This window comes from Aethina tumida, chromosome 5, assembly GCF_024364675.1.
Source record: "Aethina tumida isolate Nest 87 chromosome 5, icAetTumi1.1, whole genome shotgun sequence".
Lineage (NCBI taxonomy): Eukaryota > Metazoa > Arthropoda > Insecta > Coleoptera > Nitidulidae > Aethina > Aethina tumida.
Window position 1 is genome coordinate 4,600,249 of NC_065439.1, and position 7,924 is coordinate 4,608,172.

Genomic DNA, 7,924 nt, shown 5'->3' on the forward strand with positions numbered 1-7,924 from the left:
TGATTCAAAATTTTGACATTTTTCTCATTTTCTGACGCAACCATCAACTTTATGGAAAAATGACACATTTTGTAGAGAATTCAATTTACTATAATCTCCGAAAAAGTTTTGAATATTTTTTACAGATCATAAGTTATCTGCAGAAAACTAATAATTTTATTAAATAAATGTTATTTTACTGCTTAAAAAGCAGCATTTTATTTAAATAAATAGAATTTTACTAAAAAAATTAATTGTTTATTATGATCAAAGTAGTGTATATCGTTACACTAACAGACTTTTACTACAATTTGGCAATTTTTTTTCTGTATTCACTTATAACTAGCAATAAGTGAATACAGAAAAAAATTGTATAATGTATGTAATGTATAATGTCTGAGTCTGAGCTAAGTGACGATTCTGATGAAAATGAATGAAATTATCAAAAATTAAATATTATTTTATATATATTTTAACATACTATTTTTTCCTCTTCCAGTCTAAATTTTGTCTCCTCTACTCTTAATCTTTCCTCCTCCACTTTTAATTTTGCCTCCTCTACTTTTAATCTTGCCTCCTCCACTTTTAATCTTGCCTCCTCCACTTTTAATCTTGCCTCCTCCACTTTTAATTTTGTCTCCTCTACTTTTAATTTTGCCTCCGCTACTTTTAATCTTGTGGTTGTTGCTGTTTCAGAATTATCTGTTGAAACCATCCTAGCAGCGCTAGAATTTGTTCCATCTTCTACCATGACAACTAAAATTATCACGATATAATTTGATGAAGATCATCAATTTCTGATTGAGGTTGGGCAGAAGATTCTGCACAGCCTGAAGTCATCAATTCTTTCCTGTCCTCCTTCAACTCACACTTTCTTTTTCTTTTAATCTTATCCCACAACCTCTTTAATTGAATTGTTGTTCTCTATGAATATTTTAATAATAACCAACGTTACATAATAATAAATTTCACTTATATACTATATATATATATATATATATATATATATATATATATATATATATATATATATATATATATATATTACCTTTTCATCAGCGCTGCATTAAACTCTTGCACAATTTTTGCCCACGCTTTTTTTTTCCTTTCATTATTGTAAGAATCATTTGTTTTATTCTCAATAATGGGATGACTTGCCAAAATCTGAAGAAAGAGATCTTTGTCGTGAATTGAATAATTTGGTGACATTTTAGCTCGCTGTTCGTTCGTCCAAATCAAAATCAAACTGAGATAGCTCTGAAAGATGATCAGTCTTATACTGAAGTCATGGACATTTTTCCTTACATATGATACCTGAAATTCATATAATTATCTTTATGGTTTTATCTTATTCTATCGTAAATCCTAAATTAAAATACATTTTTAGTTATTAGTTATTTTACCTATGTATGCGTAATGCTGTAATAGTCGTTCCTGAAACGCCGACAAGCCTTGATAATAAAGAAAAGGTTCGAGGTGTTAATTTAACACAGACAATGTATTATTTTCTTTACGCAATGATTTGTAATAAAAATAAGTTCATTGATATTTGTAACAAATAAAATTTGATCAGTGTAGATTAATTAAACTTTTCAGGCGAATCGCCTAAAAGTGTTACCTTGAATTTATAGTTAAGCATCATTTATTTAGAGTTTGCTTTAATCTTATGATTTGTAATAAAAATTATTTAGTTGATTTTTGTGATTTAAAAAAAAAAATGAGTGGAGTTGAAGTTACAATTTTTAACGTTTTTATACGAATCATCTTAATTTATTGCCTTGAATCTAAAGTGAGGCATTATTTTTATAATAACAAGTTGATATTTGAATTTCACTATAATAATTTAAAAATATGTATATAATCATAAATATTGTATTAATCAAAGACAAGGTACCACAAATAGAAAATTAATAAGACCTACTGAAAATTTATTTAATTATCATTTTATTAGGATTATTAGTTGAAACTAAGTATTGTGACTAAAAATAGTATAATAAGTATAATATTACATAGAAAAAATGCTAATTAAACCAATGTTTCAATATGTTTTAAAAGGAGTATTTATTTTAAGTATTCTTATGTTTCCAGTGTACAAATACAAATTACTTTAAGAAAAAAAATCATTGATTTATAAAGTTCTTTAAATTTTCTTGTGAAAAAAAAAATATAGGGACAATTTCAGAATTGCCAAAAATGTATATGTTGCTAAGCCTCTGTTTTTAATAACGAGGCATTGGGTCTATCAACTTTCAGGCACGTTTCCTGAGAAATTGAATTTCACGCTTCCTCCACCAGGAACCAGAGGGCTTCTTTATTAGTGACGCTTTTACCCCTCAGAGCTACGTTCACAACGTGCCACAAGTTCTCAATAGGATTTAGATCAGGTGATTGGACAGACCAGCTTAAAAGCTGAACATTTTTGCCAGAAAACCATTTCTTTGCCACCTTCGATGTATGTTTCGGATCATTGTCTTGTTAAAACACCCATCGCAGTCGTATGTTGCCGTCAAAATGTGGCAACATAGTCCTACTTAACACATTACAGTAAGATACTTCTGTGATTATTTATTAATACGATATGTTGGACCGACACCTTGATAGGAGAAGCATCTCCATACCATAATAGACACGATCGTGTTTTGGAGTATCTACCTCTAAGCGAAATTGTACGCACTGTGACTTAAATATAAGTTGGATAACGGCAACATAATGTGAATAGAACGAGAAACTATTTCAATGTGTAAACAACACAACATCCACATCAGTAGCAATCACATGGAATCCAGCAAGTCGACCGTCACCCTACCAGAGAACAATAACAACAGCACCGACAAGAACAAAGAATGTGAAAATATTACAGCAATGGATTGTTGGCGGGATGTTAATGTTAATATCTAAATAAATAACTGCTTAGTGAGAAATCTAGCGTGTATGAAAAAGCTATTTGGAGAAATCAAAACAAGTTTTAACAAGTTGAAATGAATTGTAATGAATTCCTATAAATTAACTAAACATCTATGTTTAGTGTTTAATATCAAAATGTTATCGCTACTGATCTATTCGTCGTCGTCGTCACCGTCACCATCGTCCATCAAGTACACCATAGAAAAAATTGAAGAATTTATTCAAACGTGTGTGGATAGAGAAAAAATCAATAGACTTGAACAGCTTAAAAATAAAATAGAGAAGGTTGTTAATGTGCGTGAGATTTACAGTGAATCTTCTGGTACACATTTTGAATCATGTGTTTCGGCTAATCCAGTGACAGTTGAGGGACCCGATACTTGTGAATGTTTTTACATATTCCATGCAGTGCACAAAAGCAATAAATTTATGAGTTTAGACACGGAGATTTCCTCACACGTGACCATATCTTCACCGTACTTATCATCGATGTCCGATTCTTCGACGGCCACAAATCCAGCGCCATGTCTACAATTTTTAAGTAAACCCAAGAGACTCGATAAACTTTTGACATGTACAATTGAAATATTGGGCTTTATAAGGGAAATGTTGCTCAAGAAATAGCAGTTCACAAGGTCAACAGCGCATTTCTGGCTACTCCATTCCGCTTGCCACATTTGAAATTGCTCCGAAATAATAATAAAAAAAATTATACATAACATGCATGAAAAGGAACTGTAATTTGTTGTGATATGAATAAAAACAAATAATTGTAATGTACATAGATTTTTTATTTATATGTGCAATCATCATACAGACAAAGGTCATAAACCAGTCCGAATATACCGTGTAGACAAAAGGTCATAAACCTGCCCAAACAGAGGGGCGGCGCCAATGTCGTGACGTCACAACTGTATGCCTATTCAGATGTGTATCTACTTACATACGTTCTATGATTATACATAAAACCAGTATATTTAGTAGAATCGGGATATAATGGAATCTGCCAATAAGATGCCACTAGATCTGTGGTATTCATGAACTTTAAATTTGAATTCGCTTTCCATGATTTCGGCCGCCTCCCGCATCAGCAGCCTTTAGCGGTATCGTTCCAGCCATGGCCGCCTCTCCGGATATCGTCCGGTACCTTCTACAAATTCTGAGGGCCCATCTCCTCTGTGCTCCATCCAACAACGCGCGATTTCTCCCTCATGATAGGCTGCCAGCCCACACAGGGGCTGCATACATCACCTGTCAAACAGCTACAGAGAAGAGGACCCTCCTCTGTTGTTCACAGGCCCCCCCATCCTTGGAGTTATCTTGGCCAGTGCGCCGGCAGTTTCCATCGCCTTGTCCACCACACTCCGGATGTGTCCCGTGAAGGACATACATTTGCCAAAAACCACGCCCAAGTATCTCACCTGGCGGCGCGGCACTATTTCGGTCTCCTCTACACGGAACCTTATATCCTTATATATATATTTTCTTCCGGAGAGCAGAACTGCTTCTGTTTTCTCAGGCGCAATCTGGAGGTCCACGCTCCGAAGCCACTCGCACACCATCCGGATGGTCTCGTTCACAGCTTCCACGACTCTGGCTCCATCTCGATTTATTCCTACCACCGCCAGCATACGCAATCATATAGATTCCATTCGGCACCCCCATCATGAACTCCCTGATTTCTCCACCTTCGTCCACTGTCCTCCTGTTCGAGAGGTAGTTCGCCACAACACGCACCAGGCTCTCAGAGATTTTTCTTCTCCTCAGTTCTCTGACTATTGCCCTGAAGGCATTTCTTATGTCTAGTGTGACCAGCGCACAAAGCCCTCGGGTCTTCCCCATCTCTCCTAAGGTCAGCTCCTTCACCCTATTAATGGCCATCAATGTGGCTCCCCTAGGCTGTCAGCCTGCTCCTGCGCTATAAACTTCACAATCTCTGCAAGCACTCCATCGGGTCCAGGAGCTTTCCCCGTTTCCATCTTTGCTGAGGTTCTTCTTATTTCCTCCGCCGTCACGTCTATCCCCAACTCCATGTCTTCAGAATTCCGGATCCAGTTTATGGATGAGTTTCCTCAACATTTTTTTCGAATTTCGGTATTCATGCCGCTTTAGTAGTTGGTTTGGTCTTCCAGCCGCTCTGCTTGCATCCCTCCTTTTCCTTACGCAATCCCTTCTTGCCTCCGCTATTTCCTATTCCAATATTTAGGCTTGTATCTTCCCTGTATGCCCTTTCTTGGCATTACCTTATCGCAAGTTTCTCATACAAGCTGGATAAGCTGGCCACGCGTCAGGGTTTTATCTCTGAGGTCTTTTTCCACACATTCCCTCAACAGTACTTGGTTCAATTGTCGCACGTTCCACCCCTTTGTTGATTCTTGGGGTTTCCTGTCTCCCGTTCATCACGTCAAATATTACGTATCGATGAAGGCTAAGTGATTTTTCCCCCTTCACCCGCCATTGTCTATTTGTATCTGCCAGATCACCTGAACTGGCCGTAACGTCAATCACCAAGTTCCTATCTACATGAACATAGGTAGGGACGCACCCCCTATTCTGCACCATCAGATCGTGCATGGCCAGCCACTCCGCCAACATGGGTCCCCTGCGGTCCTCTACCCTCGATCCCCACTCCTGGATTTGGCGTTCAGGTCTCCCGCCAGTACGACATTGATGTGATTGGTTACCTCCCCTTCGAGCCTTTCTGTCGTTCTTTTCCATTGTGATGAGGAGCCTGCCATGTCTTGTGCTCCTCATCGTTTGCACCGCCTTTCTCCCCTCGGTCGTACTTAGACTACTCTTTACCGCTTTTAAAGTTTTCTCATAGTCCGCATCTTTCTTCTGAACCACAAGGGCATACGTTTTATGTATTTTAGTAGTTTTCCCCAGATTCCTTAACGGTTCCCCCTCCTCTGCATTTGTGGTTACCATCTCAATTGATCTTTTTTGGCTAACATAAATTGTCGCCCTTATGTTTTTCTCGCCACATATATATTCTGTCGCTTTCCTAAGAATACCCCATTTATTACCTTTTGTGGGTATTTTTACTATACTTTGTCTCTCGCTGCAGACCACTGCAGGCGCAAGGTCCCTTAATGCTTCGAACCAACCTTTCCTGACTTCTACTTGTGGCATTGCAGATATGTATTGCTCACCCCTCTTAACTTCCATTATTGTAGTTGCTCTGGTGAGATAGGCTATTTTTTCTGTCTCTCCTGCCAATCCTGCAATATTCTTCAGGTCAGGACCGGTCAGTTCTGCTATTCTGCTAGACTCGCAGTCCTCCATCCCGGGATATAAACCTATATAGTTATACGTTAGGCCATGATCTTCGGATCGGTGCCCGGAGAGGGGTTTTTAGTCGGTTAGTCCGACACTGCCTTCCACCAGAAGGCGTCTTGTAGATTTACCCCTCTTTGACCCAATAATAAAAAAAAATCCCGGGATATATAGCAATATAAAAATGAGACATTTCTGATTACAGGTCCATCATCATCCAATGGACAACCATATTCTCAATAAATTTAGGAACATCCAAATTGCAAAACTTTTCTCATACTTTTCTATATTATTACGTACTTCTATAATCATAGAAAATTACAAAAAATTATTGAATTATTACGAGTAAACAGAAATGTTGATCAATAATAGTACTAAATACAAAAATATACTCGAAAAATATACTAAAGTTTTAAGTTACCTTAGACGAAAAGATAATTCTATTTAGAAACTCAGACAGAACTAAAAGAGGTTTAATAAATGGACTAGGATCTATACTAAAACAAATTACTGGAAATATGAATGCAGAAGATAACCGAAGAATAACAAATATTGTCGATCACATAAAACAAAATCAAGAAAATATAGTACATCAAATTAATAACCAATTTTCAGTTAACATTGAAATCATTCGTAAGTTCAACCGCACTGTTGAAGATATTCAACATAATGAAAAATCTATTGTAAAAAATATATATTTAATACAAAAATTATTAAATGGTTCTCAGGAACATATAGATGTTTTATAGGCGGGAAATACACTAAATCAGCTTATTCACTTATTTAACATTGTTTTGAATATGTTTCAGGATATTGAGAATTCTTTATCTTTTTGTAATCTTAATTCTATTCACCCGAATATAATTTACAAAGTTTAACTAATTAAAGAACTCAACAATTTTCTCACGTTACCTCTTTTTAGTAGTACCCCAACTTTATTACTTTTTGCCTATTCCAAATTTAAAATTTCAAACAATCATTCGTCCTTCAAAATATATCTTAATTCCGACTTAATACCCCTTTCTAGCATCTGTGATCATATGGATAACCAGTATTTGTGCCATAAGCATTTTACGAGTGACATAAATACCACTTGTCAATCCGACAATTTAAAAAATAATAATTTTGGTAATTGCCCATATTCCCAGTTAAAGAAGCAAGAAACTCTGGAGTGTATTCCTGGGAATTTACATTGCTTAGAAAAATTGTCTCGAAGTAAAATACAAAAGACATTCCTTTTTAATCATCAGAACAATTGCGACCTCTTTGTTAATGAACAACCGTTGATATTCAATGACACCTATCTAGGAAAACCTTTATTATTGGAACACACTAACTTACAACCACTCATCACAGAGATGAAATAACCTCCCCAAATTAACTTAAAACAATCGGAATTAAACGACTTTATACAAAAACATAGACATAACAAAGAATTTATATGCATATTTAAAAGTAATATCCAAAGCTAATAAGAACCGTGAAGAAATAGAAAATATTCAAAATCAGCCGTTCAATGAAAACAACTTTCAAAGAAACAAAGGGTCTAATAAATTCAAACCATCTGACCAAGTTAAAGATTATGACCCTAATAATAAAATAGTAATTAACAAAGATAACAAACAAATATATATCTCCAAGATTAAATGTCTACCCAAAATAGTTAAAGTTAAACTTTAATTTCAGGTTTATTAACTGGTCACTAAGTTGGACGAAACCACCGGATTGTTTCTGAACAAATTCGGTCCGGCGAAACTGCAACAAT